Genomic DNA, 14,092 nt, shown 5'->3' with positions numbered 1-14,092 from the left:
TTTCCTTAATTTCTCTTTCTGACTGTTCATTGTTGGAGTATAAAAATGCTTCTGATTTCTGAGTATTGATTTTATATCCTGCCACTTTGCTGAATTATTTATCAGGTCCAGTAGTTTTTTGACTGAGACTTTAGGGTTTTCTATATACAATATCATATCATCTGTAAATAATGATAGTTTTACTTCTTCTTTTCCAATGTGAATGCCTTTTATTTCTTCTTCTTGTCTGATTGCTGTGGCTAGGACTTCCAGGACTATGTTAAATAAGAGTGGTGAAAGGGGGCACCCTTGCCTTGTTCCTGATCTTAAGGGTATTGCTTTTAATTTTTTCCCATTGAGTATGATGTTGGCTGTGGGTTTCTCATAGATGGCTTTTATCATGTTGAGGTATGTTCCCTGTATTCCCACTTTGCTGAGAGTTTTGATCATGAATGGGTGCTGGATTTTATCAAATGCTTTTTCTGCATCTATTGAAATTATCATATGGTTTTTCTCCTTCTTTTTGTTTATGTGATGAATCACATTGATTGATTTATGAATATTGCACCAGCCTTGCCTCCCCAGAATAAATCCCACTTGATCATGGTGTATGATTTTTTCCATATATTGTTGGATCCGGTTTGCTAATATTTTGTTGAGGATTTTAGCATCTATATTCATCAGAGATATTGGCCTATAATTTTATTTCTTCGTGTTATCTTTGCCTGGTTTTGGAATCAGGATTATGCTCGCCTCATAAAAGGAGCTTGGAAGTCTTCCTTCCTCTTGAAATTTTGAAATAGTTTGAGAAGGATAGGAGTTAGTTCTTCTTTGAATATTTGGTAGACTTCCATTGTGAAGCCATCGGGCCCCGGATTTTTCTTTGTTGGGAGTTTTTTGATAACTGTTTTGATCTCATTTGTTGTAATTGGTCTGTTTAGGTTTTCTGATTCTTCCAGATTGATTTTTGGAAGATTGTATGTTTCAAGGAACTTGTCCACTTCATCTAGGTTGTGTAGTTTTTTGGCATACAGTTCTTCATAGTATTTTCTTACAATATTTTGTATTTCTGTTTTGTCAGTTGTTATTTCTCTCTCATTTCTAATTTTATTTATTTGAGACCTCTCTCTCTTTTTCTTGGTGAGTCTACTTAAAGGTTCATCAATCTTGTTTACCTTTTCAGAGAACCAGCTCCTAGTTTCATTGATCCTCTGTATTGTTTCTTTAGCCTCTATGTTATTTATTTCTGCTCTGATCTTTATTATTTCCTTCCTTCTACTACATTTGGGCTTTACTTGCTGTTCTTTTTCTAATTCTTTTAGATGCAGGGTTAAGTTGTTTATTTGAGCTTTTTCTAGCTTCTGAAAGTGTGCCTGTAGTGCTATGAACTTCCCTCTCAGCACTGCTTTCGCTGTGTCCCATAAATTTTGAGTTGTTGTATGCTCATTGTCATTCGTTTCTAGGAATTTTTTTTATTTCTTCTTTGATCTCATTCTTAATCATTCATTATTTAACACCCTGCGATTTAGTTTCCATGTGTTTGAGAATTTTTGAGCTTTTCTGCTGTGATTCATTTCTAGTTTTATGCCGTTGTGATAGGAGAAAGTGCTTGATATGATTTCAGTCTTCTTAAATTTGTTGAGAGCACTTTTGTGCCCTAATATGTGGTCTATCCTAGAGAATGTACCATGAGCACTTGAAAAGAATGTATATTCTGCTGCTTTAGGGTGAAAGGTTCTGAAGATATCTATTAAATCGAGTTGATCTAGTGTTTCCAATAAGTCTGTTGTTTCTTTGTTAATTTTCTTTCTTGAGGATCTATCTAGTGATGTTAGTGGGGTATTGAAATCCCCTACTATTATAGTATTGCTGTTGATCTCGCCCTTTAAATCCATCAAAGTCTGTTTTATATATTTGGGTGCTCCTATATTAGGTGCATAGATATTTATAATAGTTATATCTTCCTGTTGGATTACTCCCTTTATCATTATGTAGTGGCCTTCTTTATCTCTTACTATATCCTTTGTTTTAAAGTCCAATTTGTCTGATATAAGTATTGCTACCCCAGCTTTTTTTTCATTTTGGTTTGCATGAAATGTTTTTTTCCATCCTTTTACCTTCAATCTATGTGTGTCTTTTGTTCTAAGGTGTGTCTCTTGTAGACAACATATGTATGAGTCCTGTTTTCTTATCCACGCAGCTACCCTATGTCTTTTGATTGGATCATTTAATCCATTTACATTTAAGGTTATTATTGATATGTAGTTGTTTTTTGCCATTTTCTTCTTTAAAGGTGTATTCCTTTTTTTGCTATATTCTTTTCCCACTTTGATCTGTTTACAACAGGCCCCTTAACATTTCCTGCAGCATTGGTTTGGTTGTAATGAATTCCTTGAGTTGTTTTTTGTCTGGGAAGCTTTTTATTTCTCCTTCGATTTTAAACGATAGCCTTGCTGGATAAAGTAGTCTTGGTTGTAGGTTCTTGTTCTGCATTACTTTGAATATTTCTTGCCATTCCCTTCTGGCCTCAAGTGTTTCTGTTGAGAAGTCGGATGTCATCCTTATGGGGGCTCCTTTGTAGGTGATAACTTTTTTTTCTCTTGCAGCTTTTAATATTTTCTCTTTATCGCTTAGCTTTGGTATTTTAATTATGATGTGTCTTGGTGTAGGTTTCTTTGGGTTTCTCTTTAATGGAGTCCTCTGTGCTTCTTGGATTTGTGAGAGTTTCTCTTGCATTAATTTAGGGAAATTTTCAGCTATGATATGATTGAACAACATCTCTATTCCTTGTTCCTTTTCTTCTTCTTCAGGAACCCCTATGATGCGGATGTTATTTCTCTTCATGTTGTCACAGAGCTCTCTAAGAGTTTCCTCTGACTTTTTGAGTCTCTTTTCTCTTTTCTTCTCTGCTTTCATGCCTTCATTCCAGTTGTCCTCTAACTCGCTGATTCGATCCTCTACTCTATCTATCTTGTTTTTAATTCCTTCCACTGTGGTCTTTATTTCTGATATTGTATTTGTCATCTCCGACTGGTTCTTTTTTATACTTGCTATTTCTTTATTTAGGTTTTCAAACTGCCCCTCCATTGTTGTTCTAAGATCCCTAAGCATCCTTACAATCATTATTTTGAACTCCGCATCTGGAAGTTTGATTATTTCCATATCACTCAGCTCATCTCTCAAAGGTGTCTCTTGTGGTTTCATTTGGGTTGCACTCCTTTGTCTTCTCATCATGGTGTTTTATTTGTAGAGTTGGTTGAGTCTAGGCTTGGTGTTGTCTGCCTCCAGTTTTCAGTTGTGTTGTTTCTAGGTCTTCTTGGGTTGGTATCAGCTATTATTTGTAATCCACTTTCGGATTTGGGCAGCTTTGAAGTCTTGATTTGTTTGTTTTCTTAACAGGTGATAGTCTTGTTAACTGATCTCAGCATGGGGCTTCCTTGAAACTGTAACCAGGAATGCTGTGGGTGTAACCTGAGACGCTGAAGGTCTCTTCCACCAACTAATCTCACTGGGGGCAGGGTTTTTTCTCAGCTTCAGTAGGGGGAGGTGTATCTCAGATCTCCATGGAGACCTGAGTTACTGCCCCTCCTCCCCACTTCTTGTTTTCAGCTGTGTCTTGTTGCGCTGATTGGAACTGGATTGATGTCCGGAGATCTCTGATCCGGAAGCACTTCAGCTCTGTTTTGTGAAAGGTTCAGTCCCTCCCCCAGCTATGGCCGCCTCCAGCACGAATGAGTCAGCTTTTTTATTTCGTTTCTTGCATACCTTAGCCCCTCACAGTCTGTCCCTCTCCCTGTCCTTTCCACTTGGGAGATAAGCTGGTCTTTTCAACCCACCTTGCTCCCTGGTCGCCAGGTAAGTGGCTGTGAGCAGTAGTTTCTGCTCTTTTTCCTCTGTGAAATCCTCTCTGGGCTCTCAGCCTCACCCCCCCTTCCATTCCTGTATGCAGAGGAGATTCAGGCACTCCTTACCAGGATTATTGTGGCTTCCTCTTTGCTCCTTGGTTTTTGAGAGCTGTTCTTGCAGTTCAGTGTTGGTTTTTCATGCTGATTTTTCCTAAATTGATTTGTATTCCAGTTTGGTGTTGAGAGCTGGGCGTCTGTGCGTCTGCCTACTCCACCGCCATCTTGGAGCTCCTCAAAAAATTTTTTTATTTCTTCCTTGATCTCATTGTTAACCCATTCATTATTTAATAACATGCTATTCAGCCTCCAAGTGTTTGAATGTTTTTCAGTTTTTCTATTGTAGTCGATTTCTAGTTTCATGCCATTTTGATCAGAGAAGATGCTTGATATGATTTCAATCTTCTTAAATTTACTGAGTCTCAGTTTGTGTCCTAACATGTGGTTTATCCAGAGAATGTACTATAAGCATTTGAAGAGAATGTATATTTTGCTGCTGGGGTGAAAGGTTCTAAAGATATCAATTAAGTCCACTTGTTCTAGTGCAATGGTAGTCAACCTGGTCCCTACCGCCCACTAGTGGGCGTTCCATCTTTCATGGTGGGCTGTAGCGGAGCAACCAAAGTATAAATAAAATGATAGATTTAACTATAATAAGTTGTTGTTTTTTTTTAAGATTTTATTTATTCATTATAGAGAGGGGAGAGAGAGAGAGACAGAGAGAGAGAAGGGGGGAGGAGCAGAAAGCATCAACTCCCATATGTGCCTTGACCAGACAAGCCCAGGGTTTTGAACCGGCAACCTCAGTGTTTCCAGGTTGACACTTTATCCACTGTGCCACCACAGTCTTTATAAGTTGTTTTATAAAGATTTATTATGCCAAACTTAGTGAAAATCCGACATAAAGTACTTGGTAAGTAATTGTTATTATATGCTTTAACTTGCTGTAACTCTGCTTTATAAATTTTATAAAGTAAAGTTACTTCCCTACTTTATAAATCACCATTACTGTGGAACCAGTGGGTGGTTAGAAAATTTTACTACTAACAGAGATACAAAAGTGGGCAGTAGGTATAAAATGGTTGATTACCCCTGATCTAGTGTATCATTTAAGGCCACTGTTTCTTTGTTAATTTTCTGTCTGGAGGATCTATCCATTGATGTTAGTGGGGTACTAAAATCCCCTACTATTATAGTATTGCTGTAGATCTTGCCCTTTATGTCTGACAAAATCTGCTTTATATATTTAGGTGATCCTATATTAGGCACATAAATATTTACCATGGTTATATCCTCCTGTTGGATTGCTCCCTTTATAATATGTAGTGACCTTCTTTTTTTTAATCTTATTTTTATTAATTTTAATTCAGTGACATTGATAAATCAGGGTACATATGTTCCGAGAAAACATCTCCAGATCATTTTGACATTTGATTATGCTGCATACCCAAAGTCAAATTGTCTTTTGTCACCTTCTATCTGGTTTTCATTGTGCCCCTCCCCTCCCCCTACCTCCTCCCTCTCCTTCCTCGCCCCCCCCTCCACCCCACCCTCTGTTACCATCACATTCTTCTCCATGTCTCTGAGTCTCATTTTTATGTCCCATCTATGTATGGGTTCATTTAGTTCTTAGTTTTTTCTGATTTACTTATTTCACTCCGTATAATGTTATCAAGGTCCATTCATGTTATTGTAAATGATTCGATGTCATCATTTCTTATGACTGAGTAGTATTCCATAGTATATATGTACCAAAGCTTTTTAATTCACTCGTCCTCTGACGGACACTTGGCCTGTTTCCAGATCTTCGCTATTGTCAACAATGCTGCTATAAACATGGGGGTGCATTTCTCCTTCTGGAACCATTCTATGGTATCCTTGGAGTATATTCCTAAAAGTGGGATGGCTCGGTCAAAATGCAGTTCGATTTTCAATTTTTTGAGGAATCTCCATACGGTTTTCTGTCGGGAGCCGATCAACAACTGCTGGCTGACAAGGTCACAGCAGAAGAAGACCCACAACTTCTGGCTGACAAGGTCACAGCAGAAGAAGATCAAAAACTGCTGATTGACAAAGTCACAGCAGAGAAGACCAATGGCTGAGGGGTGACAAAGTCACTGCAGTGAAGACCAATGGCTGCGGGGTGACAAAGTCACCGCAAAGGAAAGGCACAACAATAATTCCCCCTTTGACTTTTTGAATTAATCTGGCCTTATATCCCCTGTTTTCTGGGTGTGTGCTATTATTTATGGCACAGGGATAATAGTACCATGCTTTCCCTGTAGATTCGTAGTGATTTCTTTGGAAATGAGACAGAGGATGTGAGTTCCACAGAAAAGCCTGTAAGCCCCTTGAACTGGGCTCATAGACATAAGAGGCTGGCTATGATATCCCTCGTAAAGGGTTAAGTCTGTAGGAGAATTCCTTCTTAATCATGTTAGAAAGAATAGATTGTGACTTGTGAATGGGTAAGAGGCAGTGGCTGTGCACAGAGCACCCTTCGGCCTTCACTTAATTCAACATTTTTCCTCCCTAGCCTTTTCATGTGATAGAGTAGAGAAACATTCCTTTCTTCTTATTTGATCTGCAGATAGTGGTACACTCTGAGAAGAATAGAGTCAGAACTTAACTAGTGTTTAAATATAATAAATAATATTTGACTAGACAATAGTATCTTAGGTAAGGTATAGTAGAATGGCCCATTGTGTGGCCTAGGATGAGAGCGTAGTCAGCAAGAAAAGAATGTTTTACTAAGAGAATTGTCTTTTGACTAAAGGCAATTGCTAGGCTTTCTCAATGAGATGTTCTCATGAGATTTAAAAATGTAGGGAAATCCATGGAAGTAATAACAGTTAATGTCTTGTGTGGCTGCTGGGCTATCTTGTAAGTACACTCTGCATATCTTTGGATGAAAGCTATTCTTAATGTTATGTTAATTTCTTTAGAGGCAAGCCTTTTAGAATCTTGTGAGAAAAAGTAGGACACTGCATAAACTCAAGGCCATTTACCTGAGCAAGCGGTGGTCCATTGTTAGTCGTCTGCTAAATCTCTCTCTGCCCCTTAACTCACAACAGCAGTAAAGTTAGTTAACTATTAGTACTAATACTTTAAAAGCTTTTACTGATGTTGTTATCGCTATTCAAGTTATTTTGTATTTTGAATGATTTGCTACCTGGTTTGTGACTCATAGATGTAAATTAACTGTTATCTGGAAACATGCAAACATAGTGAAACAAAAGCAATAATTAACACCATGTGATTGTAACTCAGTGTGCGTGTATAAAAAGGGAGCTATACTAGCATTTGGCAGAGATGCCTGGCAGTAAATGCTAAACAGAGAATAAAGAGAACAAAAAGAATCTGACTCTCTCACTCGATTTCACCGACGCCGTCTCCTCCTGTGGGACCCCTGGATCCCCCCTGGGGCTGGACCCCGGCAGTTTTCCACAGAGGCTGCACTAGTCTGCATTCCCACCAGCAGTGTAAGAGGGTTCATTTTCTCCACATCCTCGCCAGCACTTATTCTGTGTTGTTTTGTTGATGAGTGCCGTTCTGACTGGTGTGAGATGATATCTCATTGTGGTTTTAATTTGCATTTCTCTAATGATTAGTGATGTTGAGCATTTTTTCATATGCCTATTGGCCATCTGTATGTCCTCTTTGGAGAAGTGTCTATTCATTTATTTTGCCCATTTTTTGATTGGACTGTTTGTCTTCCTGGTGTTGAGTTTTACAAGTTCTTTATAAATTTTGGTTATTAACCCCTTATCAGACATACTGTCAAATATGTTCTCCCATTGTGTAGTTTGTCTTTTTATTCTGTTCTTATTGTCTTTGGCTGTGCAAAAGCTTTTTAGTTTGATATAGTCCCATTTGTTTATCCTGGCTTTTATTTCCCTTGGCCATGGAGATAAATCAGCAAATATATCGCTGCAAGAGATGTCGGAGAGCTTACTGCCTATGTTTTCTTCTAAGATGCTTATGGTTTCACGCCTTACATTTAAGTCATTTATCCATTTTGAGTTTATTATTGTGAATGGTGTAAGTTGGTGGTCTAGTTTCATTTTTTTGCAGGTAGCTGTCCAATTTTCCCAACACCATTTGTTGAAGAGGCTGTCTTTACTCCATTGTATGCCCTTACCTCCTTTGTCAAATATCAGGTGTCCATAGAGCTGTGGGTTTATTTTTGGGTTCTCCGTTCTGTCCCATTGATCTATGTGCCTGTTCTTATGCCAGTACTACAATGTTTTTAGTACAATGGCCTTGTAGTATAGCTTGATATCAGGAAGTGTGATACCTCCAACTTTATTCTTTTTTAAGATTGCTGAGACTATTCATGTTCTCTTTTGGTTCCATATAAATTTTTGGAATATATAATCTATATCTTTAAAGTATGTCATTGGTATTTTAATTGGTATTGCATTGAATTTATAAATTACTTTAGGTAATATAGACATTTTAATGATGTTTATTCTTCCTAACCATGAGCACGGTATATGCTTCCACTTGTTTGTATCTTCCTTGATTTCTTTTATCAATGTTTTATAATTTTCCGAGTACAAGTCTTTAGTCGCCTTGGATAAATATACTCCTAGGTACTTTATTTTTTTGGTTGTAATTGTGAAGGGGATTGTTTCTTTAATTTCTCTTTCTGACTGTTCATTGCTGGTGTATAAAAATGCCTCTGATTTCTGAGTATTAATTTTATATCCTGCCACTTTGCTGAATTCATTTATCAGGTCCAGTAGTTTTTTGACTGAGACTTTAGGGTTTTCTATATACAATATCATATTATCTACAAATAATGATAGCTTTACTTCTTCTTTTCCAACTTGAATGCCTTTTATTTCTTCTTCTTGTCTGATTGCTGTGGCTAGGACTTCCAGAACTATGTTGAATAAGATTGGTGAAAGGGGGCACCCCTGCCTTGTTCCTGATCTTAAGGGGATTGCTTTTAATTTTTGCCCATTGAGTATGATGTTGGCTGTGGGTTTGTCATAGATGGCTTTTATCATGTTGAGATATGTTCCCTGTATTCCCACTTTGTTGAGAGTTTTGATCATGAATGGGTGCTGGATTTTATCAAATGCTTTTTCTGCATCTATTGAAATTATCATGTGGTTTTTCTCCTTCCTTTTGTTTATGTGATGAATCACATTGATTGATTTGTGAATATTGCACCAGCCTTGCCTCCCAAGAATAAATCCCACTTGATCATGGTGTATGATTTTTTTATATATTGCTGGATCCGGTTTGTTAATATTTTGTTGAGGATTTTAGCATCTATATTCATCAGGGATATTGGTCTATAATTTTATTTCTTTGTGTTGTCTTTGCCTGGTTTTGGAATCAGAATTATGCTCGCCTCATAAAAGGAGCTTGGAAGTCTTCCTTCCTCTTGAACTTTTTGAAATAGCTTGAGAAGGATAGGAGTTAGTTCTTCTTTGAATAGTTAGTAGAATTCACTTGTGAAGCCATCTGGCCCAGGACTTTTCTTTTTTGGGAGTGTTTTGATAACTGTTTTGATCTCATTTAGTATAATCGGTCTGTTTAGGTTTTCTAATTCTTCCAGATTGATTTTTGGAAGATTGTATGTTTCAAGGAATTTGTCCATTTCATCTAGGTTGTCTAGTTTTTTGGTGTCCAGTTCTTCATAATATTTTCTTACAATATTTTGTATTTCTGTTTTGTCAGTTGTTATTTCTCCCCTCTCATTTCTAATTTTATTTATTTGAGACCTCTCTCTCTTTTTCTTGGTGAGTCTAGTTAAAGGTTCATCAATCTTGTTTACCTTTTCAAAGAACCAGCTCCTAGTTTCTTTGATGCTCTGTATTGTTTCTTTAGTCTCTATGTCATTTATTTCTGCTCTGATCTTTATTATTTCCTTCCTTCTATTACATTTGGGCTTTACTTGGTGTTCTTTTTCTAGTTCTTTTAGATGCAGAATTAAGTTGTTTATATGAGCTTTTTCTAGCTTCTTAAAGTGTGCCTGTAGTGCTATGAACTTCCCTCTCAGTATTGCTTTCACTGTGTCCCATAAATTTTGAGTTGTTGTATGCTAATTATCATTCATTTCTAGGAATTTTTTTATTTCCTCTTTGATCTCATTCTTAATCCATTCGTTATTTAACAACCTGCTATTTAGTTTCCATGTGTTTGAGTATTTTTCAGCTTTTCTGTTGTGGTTGATATCTAGTTTCATGCCATTGTGATCAGAGAAAGTGCTTGATATAATTTCAATCTTCTTAAATTTGTTGAGACCACTTTTGTGCCCTAAAATGTGGTCTATTCTAGAGAATGTACCATGAGCACTTGAAAAGAATGTATATTCTGCTGCTTTAGGGTGAAAGGTTCTGAAGATATCTATTAAATCGAGTTGATCTAGTGTGTCCTTTAAGTCTGTTGTTTCTTTGTTAATTTTCTTTCTTGAGGATCTATCTAGTGATGTTAGTGGGGTATTAAAATCCCCTACTATTATAGTATTGCTGTTGATCTCACTCTTTTTTATTTTTATTATTATTTTTTTAATATTTAAAAAAATAATTTCCTGGCCCTGGCCGGTTGGCTCAGTGGTAGAGCGTCAGCCTGGCGTGCAGGAGTCCCGGGTTTTATTTCCAGCCAGGGCACACAGGAGAAGTGCCATCTACTTCTCTACCCCTTCCTCTCTCCTTCCTCTCTGTCTCTCTCTTCCCCTCCCGCAGCCAAGGCTCCATTGGAGCAAAGTTTGCCCAGGTGCTGAGGATGGCTCTGTGGCCTCTGCCTCAGGTGCTAGGATGGCTCTGATTGTGGCAGAGCATTGCCCCCTGGTGGGCATGCTGGGTGGACCCCGGTCAGGCGCATGCGGGAGACTGTCTGACTGCCTCCCTATTTCCAGCTTCAGAAAAATACAAAAAAAAAATTTCCTTGTGTCAAGGGCTTGATCTCACTCTTTATATCCATCAAAGTCTGCTTTAGATATTTAGGTGCTCCTATATTAGGTGTGTAGATATTTATAATAGTTATATCTTCCTGTTGGATTGATCCCTTTATCATTATGTAGTGACCTTCTTTATCTTTTACTATAGCCTTTGTTTTAAAGTCTATTTTGTCAGATATACGTATTGCTACCCCAGCTTTATTTCATTTCCATTTGCATGAAATACTTTTTTCCATCCCTTTGCTTTCAGTTTATGTGTATCTTTTATTCTGAGGTGGGTCTCTTGTAGACAGTATATGTATGGGACCTGTTTTCTTATCTATGCAGCTACCCTATATGTTTTGATTGGAGCATTTAATCTGTTTACATTTAAGGTTATTATTGACATGTACTCATTTGTTGCCAAATTCTTTAAATCTACATTCTATTTTTTTTCTTGATTTATTTTTTTCTTTGCTCTTTTTGTAGCAGGCCCTTTCACATTTCTTGCAGTGCTGGTTTTGTTGTAATGAATTACTTGAGGGTTTTTTTTGTTTTTTTTTTTTGTCCTGAAGTCTTTTTATTTCTCCTTCAATTTTAAATGATAGCCTTGCTGGATAAAGTAGTCTTTGTTGTAAGTTTTTGTTTTTCATTACTTTGAGTATTTCTTTCCAATCCCTTCTGGCCTCAAGTGTTTCTGTTGAGAAGTCTGATGTCATCCTTATAGGGGCTCCTCTGTAGGTAATTAACTGCTTTTCTCTTGCAGCTTTTAGTATTCTTTCTTTGTTTCTTAACTTTGGCATCTTAATTATGATGTGTCTTGGTGTACGCCTGTTGGGTTCCTCTATAATGGAACTCAGTGCTTCTTGAATTTGTGTGTCTTTTTCCTTCATCAATTTAGGGAAATTTTCAGCTATGATTTCTTCAAATAGATTCTCTATTCCCTGTTCGTCCTCTTCTCCTTCAAGAACCACTATGATGTAGATGTTGTTTCTCTTCATGTTGTCACAGAGGTCTCTTAAAGTTTCCTCAGTCTTTTTGAGCCTCTTTTCATTTTGCTGTTCTACTTCTGTGCTTCCGTTTATCTTGACTTCTAAATCACTGATTCGATCCTCTGCTTCATCCAGCCTGCTGTTGATTCCGTCTAGTGCCGACTTCATTTCTGATATTGTATTTGTCATTTATGACTGGTTCTTTTTTATGATTTCAATGTCTTTTTTGATGCTTGCTATCTCTTTATTTAGGTGTTCATTATTACTATCCATTATTGCTCTAAGATCCTTGAGCATCCTAAAAATCATTATTTTAAACTCTGCATCTGGTAGTTTAGTTACTTCCATTTCATTTAGTTCTTTTTCTGGGAATTTCTTTTATTGATTCATTTGAGTCACATTTCTCTGTCTGCCCATCTTTTCTGTGTATTAGGTAGTGCTGTCTGATATGAACTCTTTGTAGTTTCTTTATTAGGAAGATGGACTTGGTGGTACTGACTTCCAGGCCACCTGTTTTTCTTGTTCAAGGAATGCTTCTTGAAAGTACTATTTTCCCTTCTGTTATCGGTGAGTATTGAATGCAGTTGGACATTTTGTGTGTATGGTTATTCCTTTAGGCTGGCTGGCTCTAGGGGTCAGCCTTGATCATGAGTATTACACACTGTGTAATGTCTGTCTTATTGGGCATATTTATTCTCCACAGTGTCTAGTGTCTGCTAGACTCCTCCTTTAGGCATGCTGCTTGTGTAGCTAACTGACTCTAGGGTTGTTGTTGTCTGCCACCTACTACCAGTTGTATTGGTTCTAGATCTTCTTGGGTTGGCATCAGCTGTTGTTTGTAACCCGCTGTGGGCTACATGTCTGCAGCTACTGCTCTTTTTGCTGTTTGTGTCTTCATTTTCTGTGTCTGGATAGTGTGGGAGGGGCCAATCTGTGTATAAAGATCAGCTTCCTCCTGCTTAGAGATGACAGCAGCTCCATAAAAGTCCGAGATCCGTAACATTTGCCTCCACTTTTCAGCTGCTCCACCTCCTTTTGCAGCTGCCTGGTCTTCTCATAGTCTTCTGTGCTGGTGCTGATCAGAGAGAGTGAAATTTTCCTCAGTTGGTCCAGGTGTGAGGAGCCCTTCCTTTAGATACCACTCTAGCAGAGGTTGTTGGGTCCTGAACTGATGCGCTCTGCAGTGGGCCACTGGATGTGTCAGCTCTGGGCCTCTCTGGTAGGAACCTGGTGCAGAGCAGTGGGAGACACTGCCTGTGACTGGCCATCAGCAACCTTCTTGGAGATACAAGCAATCCAGAGTTTGTGGCTGCCTCTGCTGGGCCCAGGTGCACATGGGCATACCAACCTGCACACCTAGGCTTGCTTTTACTCACACTGGTCCTGGGAGTTAGGTTCTCTTGAGTTCTGACTCCTGCAGCCTCTATCTGCTTGCTGGCTGCTTGCTGAGCTTGGCCACTGAAAAAAAAAAAAAAAAAAAAACTTTGCTAGAGTCTGGAGCTTGTGGCAATTCAGGGATTAAGAAGGGTGGTGGGTGTGGCTCTGCTCCTGGCCCCAGGTGTCAGTCTGTCAGACTTTACCCATAGACCTCAGTAGGCTGTGGCCTCTGAAACCCAGAGGTGTGGTCTGCCCGCACTCTGGACAGTTTTCACTCAGTCTCTCGTGAGGTGGAATTATCAGTCTTAGACTCTGTAGCATGGGGCTGGGGGAACCTCCAGCCTCAACACCAGAAAACTGAGTCACTGATGCGCCCCTGCCTTCTGGCTTCTCAGTACGACCCAGTTGCCATGACAGGAGAAAGAGATACTCCTGAGGGTGGAGCAGTTGCTTCTCCCCAGGCTGGTGCCACTCAGAGGGGACTGCTCCACCCAAGAATGATGGCGACTGCAGTACTGGAGAATGACTCAGCACAGGGGTTCCAGTGGCTGTCCCCCACAGTGTCTCTCGCTGGGCTTTCAACTTTACACTCTCACGCAACTCTAACCCTCTCAGCTCTCCCCCACCAGAGCCCTGGGTATGTGATGTGAATGAGATTTTCTGCACGGGTTCTTTAAGAAGGAACCTGCTTCTCCAAGAGTTCTGTCTCTTTCTTACAAACAGAAACCCAGCTCTTTTCACAGCTAAATGCTGTATGGGTGCCTCTTCTAGGCTCAGGGGCTCTAGGCTGGGGCTCTGAGTCTGGGGCTTAGGACCCACACCTCTCAGGGCACCCCTCCCCACAGTGCCTCCCAGCTGTTGCTCATTCCTGGGAGTGGGCAGCCCTTTCCTCATCTCCGTCCTTCCTACCAGTCTCAGTGTGGCTTTTCCTGTGATATGGTTTTGCT

The 14,092-nt window shown here is 39.0% G+C and overlaps 1 pseudogene; it reads right to left on the bottom strand.

Annotated features, from left to right (window-relative positions):
* The window catches only part of LOC136388274 (zinc finger protein 878-like), a 44,263-nt pseudogene extending 32,327 nt beyond the window's left edge, over positions 1-11,936 (bottom strand).
* Between the last annotated feature and the right edge of the window lie 2,156 nt (positions 11,937-14,092).

Source organism: Saccopteryx leptura, chromosome 1 (assembly GCF_036850995.1).
Source record: "Saccopteryx leptura isolate mSacLep1 chromosome 1, mSacLep1_pri_phased_curated, whole genome shotgun sequence".
Lineage (NCBI taxonomy): Eukaryota > Metazoa > Chordata > Mammalia > Chiroptera > Emballonuridae > Saccopteryx > Saccopteryx leptura.
Note: the sequence above shows the minus strand (reverse complement) of the source record. Positions and strands in the feature narration are given on the sequence as shown.